The following is a 13,759-nucleotide window of genomic DNA, read 5'->3' as shown; positions in this document are numbered from 1 at the left end:
CCACTCCTGGATAAAGTCCTTCCACTACAGATCCATCTCATAGAGGTCCCTTCCACCAGCAGTGGCATGAACAATTGCAGGGCTGCTCCTTTACCTTTTTACTTTACATCCAAGATTAATGTATCTATTTGGTATCGTTAGTGATGGAGCATTATGTTGTTTTTCATTTTGAACTTGAATAGGTGTTACCGCTGAGGGGTTGGTGATCCTGCAAGACACACTGACGATGCCGTACATATACTGGAGGAAGGGCCTTTGCTATTGATGCCCCCAGGGTCTGGAATGCTGTTGCCAATAAATTGAAACTTGAGTCACTATCTATGAGATCTTCACTGAAAACTGCTCTAGAGGAGTTGTACACCCCTAGCTGCCAGTGCTATTCAGTGGCCTAAAAAAAAATGTTTCGCTCCGGATGATCGCTACAAAGTATGACCTGTGTTTTGATTTAGTGTGCTGATCTTAAAGGTTCATTGAAAAATTATAATACTCCGATTGATGCTCCTGCTGTTGTGGAGTGGCTCATGCAGCCAGCTATGGCTGCAGGGTTTTGGTAGTACATGGTTATGCCATTTATTGTGAAAATTCCGTCACAGTTCCTATGATTGCTTTTTCATTGCTTTCATGGCTTTATTTTGGTGATTTCGAAAAGTATATTGGTTTAGCCATGTTTGTTTGTTGTAGTACAGTTAGACTGATGGCCTTAATCTAAGTTGTCTTATGGTTGTTGTTGTTGTTTGACTTGCATCCCACTGGGATTTTTGCACACAGCGTTGGTGTACGGTGTTTTTTTCTGCAAAATTTTGCTGTCTTTTCTTGGATTTTCTGTTTGCACTTAATCACATATTCACTTTAAGATGTTTTTTGTTCGTGTTTTTTGTTTGTTGCGGTTGCACCCGATTCAAGAGCCGAATGGCTCACAGGGCTATACCTAATAAATGAACTTGAACTTGCTGGCCACGAGAGGGCTTCATGAGAGAGTTTGTGTGTCGTTGCAAGCAACCGATCACTAAGGTGTGGACCCATCTGTGTGTGTGGGGGGGGGGTGTATCGTTCCACCCATAGTTATGGTGCGTTGGCAAGAACAAATGTGCACACTTATCTAAGCTGGCTTTTGCGTAGTGGATAAACTAAGATTGTCGTGTTTTCTTAATGTACTGTCATCGGGAGTTGCGGTTCCGTGGTGCGTTGGCAAGAGCACCCCTCAGGCACTGCGTCAGGTTCAGTCTCAGGAAAATTAGCAGTGTAGATAATAGAGTGTCAGTGCACTGACGTTAATTAATCAGCAGGCAGCAGGCCACATCACAGACCGTCGCAGCGTCATAAAAGCACAGCTAAAAAAGGGAATATTTAGCAACCTAATAATGAAAAATTAGTTTTGTGCACACAAACATTATTATTGTAATATCTGCCAACGTACTTGTTTAATAATAGTAAACAATAATACTCCAATAATCCTATCTAAGCACTGTAATAATATTCATATCTACAGACTTTATAGCAGTAACTACACGCATCGTGTTGGGGGGGGGGGGGGGCGAAGAGGACATCACACTGTGAAAAAATAGCCGCAGCGTTATGTGTATATTTATTGCATGTTAAACGCGAAAAAGAAAATGTCCCCCATGAGCTCGACCGAACGCACATCACTTGGCAGGGTCCCCCCCCCACGCAATTGGTGTGAGTTGGTAGGTCAATGTCGCGCAATAAATCAATAAATATAGAAAAATCCCACTAAATTGCTAATTTAACTAATTAAAAGGTGACGGACGTGAAAAAGGAATAGCCTATTATCACCGCGGGGCTTAGGGCGTGCTGGCTGGCAAATATTTTTCGATGTGAACCCCTCCGTTTGAGAGCTAAATCCCTCGCAAGCGCGCGCACGGAGACTTTCATATTTCAAAAAAATGAGAAAAATAAGAATAAGAAGATGTTGATTATCTTGTGCAGTCTGGGATGACATTGCTGGAATGTCAGAACTTGATGCCCAACATTGAGAGTCTTCCGCACATCAAAACATACACCGATACATGCATCCACGTGGAGGTCCCATGATTCAGACCACTTGTCGATTAATTTTTATATTTACATTGAGACATACCACTAATTGAGAAAGCTAAAAAAAAGGTGAGATGACATCGTCATTCTCTCAGCCGACAAGGGCAATACTCGAGTCATCATGGACAAAATCACATACAATAACAAAATTCAGGACCTACTTAATGATGGTAGCTATATAAAAAAATTAAAGAGATCCCACCAACAGCCTGGTTACAAAAACCAACAATATCATCACTGATTCGACATCTTTAATCGAATCAACCAAGCGGTTTTCCTTAACACCCTCTGCTGCTAGACCACCCAGATTGTATGGCTTACCAAAAATCCATGAAGAAGGTACACCCCTTCGTCCTATCGTCTCCACCATTGACTCACCCACCTACAAACTGGCCCGATTTCTTTCTGAGACCTTACAACCATTCACTGGTAAGACCACCTCAGCTGTACTTAACTCAGCTCACTTGGTATCGTTAATTAAGGACATCTCACTATCTGCTGGTGATTTGCTCGTTAGTTTCGATGTAGTCTCTTTGTTTACTAAAGTTCCTGTGCCTGACGCCATTGCAATAATTGAAGATTTGGTCCAACAAGGACTGAATGCTGATGTACCTGCTCTGGTAAGACACTGCCTCACAAACACTTACTTCACTTGGAATGGAACATTCTAAAAACAAGTTAAAGGTACCCTAGTGGGTTCTCCATTATCTACAGTTGTAGCCAATGTTTTCATGGAAAATTTTGAGACAGATGCCATCCAGGCATCCACTCTACATCCATCCTTTTGGAAGAGGTATGTAGATGACACGTTCGTCATCTGGCCACATGGCCGACCAGCTCTGAACCAATTCCTCAACCACATAAATTCCATACACCCAGTCATCAAATTCACCACGGAGGTGGAAAAGGATAGCAAGCTTCCATTCTTGGATGTTTTCATCGAAAAGAGACCAGATGGCTCAATGGGACACTGTCTACAGAAAAGCCACCCATACGGATGCCTATCTAAAACCTGACTCCCAACACCATCCATCCCAGAACAATTCCCTCATCAAAACTCTACACCATAGAGATCTATGTATTTCCGACCATCATCACCTAGGCAGTGAACTGGAACACGTATGCCAAGCTATCAAGATGAATGCATATTCAGACTATACAATCCGTAAAGTTATCACCCCAACCGTTGGGAAAGAACCATCTGAGGACCCAATAAAACCATCACCTTTCCATACATAGCAGGGGTCACCAAATTGTTTTTTCAAAATCATGAGCAAACACAAGATCCAGGTTCGATTTAACACAGTACATAAAATTCATGATTTGATCCCATCTGTGAAGGATGTGATCCCTGGCATGCAATACCCCGGCGTCTACAAACTAAGCTGTGTCTTCGGCAGTAGTTACATTGGGAAAACTAAGCAACATGTCTTGGACCGTGTTCGTGGACATAAGGCAGATTTGAAACACAGTGGGACCAATACCTTGGTCGTGGCTGATCATTGTTTTAATGCGGTGGGCTCACCCTAAATGTATTTCTCTAAGATGAAGGTACTTTGCAAACACACTGGCTATCAATAAAGATTCGTTCATGAAGCCATCCATATATACAGACTCAGACACAATTTCAACCAATAAGATGGGTACAAACTGAGGAATCATTGGAAGGACATTATCAACCAGTTTAAGTCATAACTTGCTGTGATATTCCCCTCCTACCACCTTCCCATGTTAGTTGTTATTTTCGGCTCTCCGATTTTACATTAACAGATTAAATTTCTCACACTTACACAGCCACCGTCGCGCGCCGACCTAGAGCTTGCGGCTCTGCAATCTTCCATTAACATGCTAATCTCTTCCATTAACATAGCCACTTCAGCACGCTCGCCGTGGAGGCCGCTCACCAATTTTAAATTAACATGCAAATTTTTACCTGGCAGCACTTCAATTGGTGGAAAACCCACCACCATCGCGGTCGCCGCCCACCACTTACATTAACATTAGCTGCCCCGCCCATGCTGCTGACATTTGGGCTAGGCCCATTTCAAACCTTTAAAAACAGTTTGCCGTTAGAAGCTAACCCCCTTTTCCTAATGTCGACCGCTTGTGTTGCGATCGAAACCTCGTAGTTTTTTGTTAATTTCTTTGAACCTATCTATGTGACTTTACCGAAAGACCCAAAGAATATTAATTCCTGCAGTCACGAAAGCTTTAAGTCAAGATTTAAGTGGTTATTTTTACATTGGGAGCAAAAAACACAGCCTTTCAGCAATAACAACTGTCTCTATGTCCCAATTGCCAAAAGCGTGTGCTACTTAATTCCACCGCTTGATCACGTCACGTGCATGTGTAGGGGTGTCAGGGGAAGGATTCCCACCAATAGATGGGTTAGGGGGAGGGGTGATCGAGGTGATATAAGGAGAGAACGGGCGGGAAGGGGGGGCCTTTGGCGGGAACGGGATTGGGACGGCTGGCGACAGGTGTGAATGGAAGGAAAGGAATAAAGGACGAGACCCCTGCAATCTCGTGTCGGCTCCTCTCTACACATGTGCAATTTTGCTCCAGGTCCTAGTTCGATGCAAAATTATATAAAACATAACTCAAAATAATAATTAAGACATCATCCACAGGAGAAGACGAGTTATATGCATTTGCACTTGTGGTTGTGGCAGATCTCATATATAAACTCCTCACACACATATTCAATCGCTCAGTAATCGAATGTACATTTCCACTTGGGTGAAAATTCGTTCTTATTCGGCCAGTATATATAAACAAATCGCTCCAAAGAAGACCCTAATAATTATAAACCAACCTCTAATCTTTCAGGAATAATTAATATATTCGAAAAAAACATTTAAATCACAAATAAACTGCTACCTAAAAAGTCACAAACTGCTACCTAAAAAGTCACACAGTCTGATTTTCTCGAGGATTACTGCACAACCACAGCAACAATGGATATACTGTATTACATTTTATCTTCATTAACCTGAATAAAGGCCACTACTGCTGTGCACTATTCCTTAACTAAAAAAAACCTTTGATGATGTTGACCATTACGTTCAACTTACAAGATTTTAGGCAACTAAAATTTGAAGACAGTACAATAAACTAGTTTAAGAGTTACCCATCAGACAGTTCTCAAAAGCTGCATCGTGATAACATCTCGTCCACAAGGTTCTCTGCTCGGTCCAATTCTGTTCTCCTTATATTTAAACAATCTTGGACCAAATTTAAATCAATTAGAATTACATCTCTCTGCTGATGACACTGTCATGCTGGTCTCGGGTGAATCTGCAAACAAAGTCAAACATAATCTCCAACATGATTTTGACTTAATTCAATACAATTGTAGTGAGTCCAACTGAGTCGCAGACGTTATCTTAGGAGCAACACTATTTATTTACACAACGGTATGTAACATAACACAATCTACACTCGGGTATCGAATGCCCATCTAACCATGCTATGACAGAACTAGGCACAGTTCGCTATCCCGGTCTGGACCACAAGCTGGGTCCCGGACCGCGTGGCTAGAGGCTTCTTCTCCCCGATGTAGATTTTCGTAACACCAACACTTGAAGAACCCCGAGCTCCTCACGGGGCCCTCGTTATATGCCCCCGGGCTGGGGCTGGCTCTGCCCTTCACCCCGCCCACCTTCCAGGTCTCTCGAGCTCCTTCTCAAAGGTTCCTGAGAGCTCTTTTGGACCATGTGACCGCCCCGCGGCCCCCGTCCAATATCATCCGGTCACGTGTCAGCAGGTCAACCAGCGTATCATGCCCCAAGGTAACCCTGGCTGGCTGACGCTCCCTCTCGCTCCCTCACCGATAGCCCGCACCGCACACTGCTCGCGGTGCCTCTGCGCTAACCAGCGCTCACCCAAGCCCCACTCGGGCTGGTACTACATCCCGTAACCCGGGCTGCCCATAATGACAACGCATTACCCGCCGTGGCTTCGTAAGCCCCGGCACCATACAGTGATAAGCACAGTCACTACACAATCACTAAAATTGTTCCTAATTACCCCCAAAACCAAGATCATGCTCTTTTGATAAAACAAAAATCCAGTTTAATTCCCTTAACCTATTACGGATATAAACAGCATCATACAATTCGTGGGTTTACTGATTGATTCAAGGCTTACATTACAACCCCATATTGATAACATCTGAAAAATGTTTTGGGTTGTATACAGAAACACCGTTTTCCCATTCGATTACACCTACAAATTTTTAAAGCTATTATTCTACCACTTTTTTACTATTGTGACGCTGCTTACAGATCAGCTATTAGATTTGCTACACAGGACGCACAAGTCTGGCCTCTACCTACGATTCAATCGCACGTCACTTGATGCAAGAAGAAATCTATATTCTTGGTTCTTTCGGTAAAGTCACGTAGAAGGGAAGTAATAAAATAATAAAAATAAAACATAATAAAACAATTCTCACGACGTTTCGGCTACACCTATATAAGCTAGGAGCTTATATAGGTGTAGCGAGGAGGAGCGCCTTAACAAAAGAATGTGCATATGAAGAGGAATTTAGCATACCAATGGGCAATGCGTAGGAGGTGGGCGGAGGGGTTTCAAAGTCCCATTATGCCCATGCATTATGCAGGATCAACAGCACCACGGGGGGGCGCAAGGAACAGCGTTAATAAAGGAAAGGAATGTTAATGATATGTAGCTGCATTTACCAAACAACCACGTAGAAAACCAAAGTAAAAAACTATAAGCTCCTAGCTTGATAATGTCTCATTCTTCGCCTGAGGACGGCTGTTTGCGTTGTGGCCGAAACGTCGTGAGAATTGTTTTATTATGTTTTATTTTTATTATTTTATTACTTCCCTTCTACGTGACTTTACCGAAAGAACCAAGAAGATGAATCCCTGCAGTCACGAAAGCTTTAAATCGAAAAGAAATCTATATTTGGCCCTGTTCATCCATAAAATCCTTCTTGACAAATCTGCACTATACGGTACTTGGATAACACTGGTCAACACACTTTTTCTGGCATAAGGTATTCCAACGGCTTTAAGGTAATTTTGGGGTGCTGATTCCAAATCTGGCATTAGTTTGTGTCTATCACGTCAGGTTTTTGAGATATCAAACAATAAAAACTGCAGAAGAAAAATATTAAATAAATGTTGATATCTACATAAAATGATATTATAAACACACTATCCTAAAAATACAGCACCATATTTTAACACTAAAGCAGTCACTGACTCGCAACAACTTGCAATCATAAGTGACAGAGTTAATTTCGGGTAAAATCAATGCAAATAGGGTATGCCGATAGCATAACAATGAGATGTAATCGAGCAAATCTGAGATCAGATTTTGAATCAGCACCCTGAAATTAGTCTAAAACAGCTGCAAAAGTCCAGGCCATAATTTTATTTTTTGTTGACCAGTGTAATTATTCATTAACGCCAGTGTCAAAACTAAGAAACCTAAGACGTCCATCAAATTGCCATTTTATCTATCTCAAGAACAAGAATTGGAATGGGCGACAGAGCATTTGCTGTTGCAGCACGAGGTTTTGGAACAACCTTGTTTCCTCCCTTAACATCGTAAATCTTCCTTAAAAAATATTCTGAAGCAGAAGATACAGCCACATTTTGAAATGTGATTTGTAACTTTGAACCTGACCCGTGTATAGTTCAATGCAAGGCCATAGCCATGGAGTCAACATTGGGGGGGGCCAAATCTTCCAGGGGATATGGGGGTCTCCCCCCAGAACAAAATCTAAATTTGAAAACGAATTTACTGCCTAAAATATGAAAAAAAATCACTAACACATAGGATGGACTTTTTGTTTTACAATAATGTCGAATAGTGTATTGTATTACATTGCTGCTTTTTCTTTTTAACCTTTCTTGTTTCATCGTATGTAATGGCAGAGATTAGGGATTCATAAAGTACAACCAGTGGCGGCTTGTCAATAGAGGGCGCTGGGGTGCCGCCCCCATCAAGATTCAAGAAATATACATATACAAAAATTATATAAAAATACATAAATAAAATATTTTTTTCATACGATGTGCCGGCTGGTAGTAAGAAAAGCATCAGCATTTAATAAAAACTGGCTTTAATCGGTCAACTATTTTCTATGTTTTTCAATGTGTTTCATGCGGGACGCCGGACAAATGGATGTCTATGTGAGACTTTAAATTTTCGGACAGCATGTGACCTGAAGCTGGTCTCTAATTGGTTTCTTAAAGATTCTCCTCAGGGCGCAAGTCGTTGCGTCCCTGGCCAATCAGAATTGGATACATGTTATTTTATCCAATCTGATTGGTTCTCGTCACCTGTCATTCAACTTTACGCTCTGGGCCACTACTGCGAGTGCGCAGGCGACACCACTTCGACACTTGCTAGGCTGATCAAATTTTTTGTGTAAACAATGGCAGCAGTTCATCCAAATTCTGTAATTTATTTACAAAAAAACCCTTTCACAAGGCTTTCGCTGGAAGAAATAAAAAAGATAAAGGATCTCGGACTGGACCAACCCGATTTACAAATCCAGCAGCAGGCCAGTGACAGAGGACGAAGCTACACACGAAGCTTCACCCGCGCTTGTTATGAGAAACGGAGGTGGCTGGCTGGATGTGATGTTAGCAATTCTCTTTTTTGTTTTCCCTGTCTTTTATTTCAAAGTGTCGGCACTGAAGTTTTGTGGACAACGACGGTGGTAAGAGACCTCAAACATCTCTCTGACAAATGCAAACGTCATGAAAGTAGCCGCAGCCATATTGATAATAGCATGAAACTCACGTTTTTGGGCAGAGTTAGCATTGCTGAACAACTAGATGAAGGCTACAGGATTGGCATTAGAAGGCACAACGAAGAGGCGACAAAAAATCGACACATACTGTCCAGGATAATAGACTGTGTGAAATTTTGTGGAGCATTTGAGTTGGCGTTACGTGGCCATGATGAGAGTGAGAGCTCAGATAACCCCGATATATTTCGCAGGTTGGTGGATTTTGTTGCCTCTCTTGATGGAGCATTGAAAGAGCACCTTGACAGTGCTACTGTATTTAAGGGAACGTCGAAAACTATACAGAACGAGCTACTGGACTGTATGTTGTCTGTTACAAGAGAATAAATACTCAAAGAAGTCCAGACAAGTAGTTTTTTATCAATCCAGGCAGATGAAACAACAGATATTGCCACACAGTCCCAACTTGTGCTTGTGCTGCGCTACATCGACGACAAAAATAACGTGCAGGAAAGATTTTTTGAGTTCATCCCTCTGCAGTCAGCTACAGCTGAGTCCATTGCTACTGCACTAAAAGAGCGTCTTGCTTCTATCCTTCCTAAGGATCAGAAAAGTAAGCTCATCTGCCAGGCATATGATGGGGCCAGCGTGATGAGGGGTGCCACTGCAGGTGTTCAGAGAAAAATACAAGATGTGTACCCAAATGCCCACTACATCCACTGCTACGCACATCAGCTCAACCTGATAATGCAACAGGCCACGTCTCACATATCCAAGACGAGAATATTTTTTTCTAACATTGGTGGATTTGCCAGCTTTTTTTCCAAGTCACCCAAGCGGACATGTTTTCTGGATAAAGTGGTTGCCCATAGACTGCCAAGATCCAGCAACATCAGATGGAACTTTCATAGCCGTGCCATTAATACTGTTTTTGAGCACAGAGAGGATCTCATTCACTGTTTTGAGAGCATACAAGACTCAGGTGACTTCGACCCCAATACTGTTAGAGAAGCAGGAGCCCTGGCCATGCTACTGGAGGATGAGGATTTTAAGTTCTTTCTGGAACTTTATCACCACATCATGCCACATGTAGACTTCCTCTATGCCAAGCTCCAGAAAAAGAACATTGATTCAGTCTATATCAAAGTGAGCATCCAACAGTTCCAACAAGAAATACAAAAGATCAGGTAACTTTATTCCTGTAATATGATCATTATTTGCTTTCTCTTTCATTTTTAACTCTCTTTATCCTTTGCCAAAATTATAATAAATTATCTTTGTCCTTTGCAGAAACTCTCTCCATTCCATTGGTGAGCAAAGCAGTGGTTCTCGTCCAACAAAGAGGCGCCGGGCGCTCAGTTCGGAAGACCGTGAAAGGATTGCAGCAGAGGTGAGTTTGTTATAGAAATCAGTCAAAATACCATTTTACATTATTGTTGTGCTGCAGAGATGTCCTGCCTACATATCATATTCTACAGACTCAAGAAAACATTTTTAGTTTGGTATAAATCCTAACAAAAATCTTAATTTTAATATACAATAGCATCCCAAAAAAAATAAATTGGCAACATAAAAATAAATGATCAAATGAAATTTGAAGCCACCAAAAACTACAGTCTTGTATGGGACAAAAACTCAAATGGCACTATTTTTCTTTTGAAAGTAATTGCAACTGTGACAATTAGTGGTCTACTACATTTATATATCTATTTGTTTAATTATCTCTATAGGTCTGTGACACAATCCTGGGACACACTAGGGAGCGTTTCTCCTTCACAGACCACCTTGTCTGTGCCACCTTGTTGCAGGGGGACAGGTTTGATGAGTACAAGGATACCTTTCCTGAAGATGCATTGAGCAGCACCATGAAAGCGTACCCGATGCTCAGTGGAAGCAAGCTGAAGACGGAGCTCAGTCTCATCTACAGCAAGGAAGAGTTCAGAGCCTGCCGTGGTGCTGTGGACCTATTCCAGCTGTTTATGGAGAATAATCTCAAAGAAGTCTTTTCCGAAACTGTGACTCTCCTAAAAGTTATCATTACCACACCCATGACCACGGCTGAAGCTGAGAGGTGCTTCTCAACCTTGAAACGAATAAAAACTTTTCTCAGAAACACCATGACCCAGGAGAGGCTGAATGCACTGGCATTGCTGTCCATGGAAAAGAGACTTGTTACGGAGATGACTGACTTTAATCAGAGAGTAGTTGAGAAATTTGCTGGCCAGAAAGAAAGAAGAGCAAAATTTATGTTCAAGTAGGAAACATGCTTTTTGGTACTTTGGTCTGAAATGTATATAAAAGAGAAACATTTATGTTCAAGTAGGAAACATGCTTTTTGGTACTTCTTTTGGTCTGAAATGTAAATAAAGATCATCAAAATTTATATTCAAGTAGTCAAAATGGTTTTTGGTACTGCTTTATATTTATTTGCCCCCCTCAATAAAATAAAAAAAATGCGCCCCCCCAAAAATAAATATCACCAGCCGCCACTGAGTACAACCATAACCACAATCATATAAAGAGAAATCTATTTAATAGCAATATATTGGGGGGGACATTTTGAGCATATTTGAATATTGGGGGGGGAATGTGTCCCCCCCCAATATATATTATACCTAGCTTTACTACCCGGCTTCGCCCGGGACTTGGATTCACCACGCCCGGCCGCATTTGTCTCCCCAGTGGCGATGTTCACACACCACACCAGTTACTCGTTTGAGGCTGAGTCGACCTAGGGGAGGCCCAGGACCGGTTCAAATAATCGTCACCGGTGGTGGTCGTGTGGGGGTAGCGCAGCGCGCTAACCGCTACATTACCGCTAACCTAACACTCACACGCAACGCGCGTCCATAGGTACACATACACGCGCTTGCTGCAGACACACACAACTTCCAGGGTGCGTACGGCAGTAAACGACTGACAAAAAATAAAGCAATGCTGCTCGAAAAACGCCTTAGACCTGCAACACATTTGTATGGCACTTTACCCGCGGAGGGTTGGGGGGGGGTGCGTGACGTCAGCAGACACACTGCGCATGCGCGGGTGACATGACAGATGTGACGTGACAGCTCACTTTTGCCGTGCAAAATATAGGGCATTATTGCGCCCCCCCCCCCCCCCCAAATACAAAAGTCTTTTTTTTTGCATGGTGTATAGTCTGGAAAGTACCCACATGGCAAATTTCAAGTTTGTTGCATGTCGGGAAGTATGCTAAACATTTTGAACAGACACACATATTCACAAATTTCCCTTTTATATATATCATGGGTGGAAAAAACCCAATTTTTCCAGCGGCAGGCATCGGGTTTTATCTTTAATACAATTAAACCTGATTTCGGGGAATTAAAACCTGGTTTAATGAATACGAAACTCTGATAGGCTTAGGCTGCTTCCTCGTCGGTGCTGCTATCGTACTCGGGGCCGTCGGGCACGGGGTAGATGTAGAATGCGGGCAGGTTGGTCTTGATGAACACGAGCTTCTCCACAATCGTGGGCACCAGTGAGTTCCTTAGCTTAGAATGGATGAAGCCCATCATTGAGAAGTTCCGCTCGGATGCCGCGCTCGATGTGACCATGCTGAATAGCTTGATGGCGATCTTCTTCAGGTCGGGCCACTCTGAGCCGTCGGTCTGTCACCACTGCAACACGGTCTTCTTCCAATTGACCAGCATCTGATAGTGGAACGTGTTCACCGACTGTTCGGCCGACGCCACGATCATGAACGCCGTGTACTGCAGGTACAGGGCCTCCCTGCGGGCGTCATCGACGGGCTCGATGTCGTCGGCCGGTGTGTTCATCAGCTTGTCCTCGAGATCTCGTTTGCTCGGGCCCGGCAGGCCCTCGCCGAGAAGGGACGGGTCGAGCAAATACGACAGGCTGTGCGTGTCGCTGTACATGAACAGGAAGCGCTGATGCGCAAGCTTGCATAGGTAGTTCAGCTCGTCGGTGTCGATGACCAGGGCCTGGAAGATCGTGTTGAACTGCGTCGGCAGGGCGTGGAAGTCTAGCAGCACCTGGGAGATGGGCACCTTGTCCGACTGGTACTTGACGATGAGCGCGTCGATCGGGCGCAGTATCGCGAGCGTCTTGTTCAGGTTGCTGATGAAGTCCTCGTCCGTCATGGTCTCTCGGACCTTGAGCCGCTCCGCCTTCTGGGCCGCCGTCCCCTTGATGAAGTCGCGCGCCGTGACGAGCGCGTGCAGGTGGTGCTCTGAGTCCAGCAGCGACTGGGCCATGCCCTGAATTGTTCCCCAGCGAGTGGACGCCGCACGTACGAGCGTTCTCGAGTTGGTCGTCTTCTGCAGCTCGCGCAGCTGGGATTTCGGGATGTGGTGGTTGTGAAAGAACTTCACGACGGCCTTGCAGTCCTGCACAAAGTCCTGCAGGGGCTCGAATGGATAGCCGTCCGGGTACGTCGGCTCGTCTTGGCTGGCTTTCTTGGTCTTGGTCGCTCCGAACACGTCCTTGACGAGCAGATGCAGGCCGTGCGACGTGCATCCCTGGAAGTAGGATGACGGGAACATCTTCTGTAGGAGGAGTCACACTTTCTTGTTGGTGGACGTGTTGTCAGTCACGACGCCAGCGAATGCCGTCTTCTCGTGCCGGCGGATGACGCGGGCGATGTCGTCAGCGATGAATCGGTGGTCGTGCCCTTGCTGCCCCGTCGACACCAACTCCAGGAACAGGTAGCAGGCGGGCGGCACGGCCAAGTAGTTGATCTTGATGTTGGTCCAGGCATCGGTTGTCAGGCACGACGTCACGCTGCATATGCGCTCATTAACCTTTGCCATGAGCTTGGCGTGGCATTTGTCGAGCAGTGTCGTCGCCAGCTGCTTCCTGTTCGGGAGCAAATCGCCGTCGGGCCGAAATGTCCGGACCGCATGCATGAGATGCACATTCTCGACGCGCTGAAATGACGTCCCTGTAGCATAGAAGTGCATGGCGATATTCTGCTGGAACTGGACCTTCTCC

This window comes from Lampetra fluviatilis, chromosome 16, assembly GCF_964198595.1.
Source record: "Lampetra fluviatilis chromosome 16, kcLamFluv1.1, whole genome shotgun sequence".
In the NCBI taxonomy this organism is placed as follows: Eukaryota; Metazoa; Chordata; class Hyperoartia; order Petromyzontiformes; family Petromyzontidae; genus Lampetra; species Lampetra fluviatilis.
The sequence above is the reverse complement of the archived record's forward strand: the minus strand, read 5'-3'. Positions refer to the sequence as shown.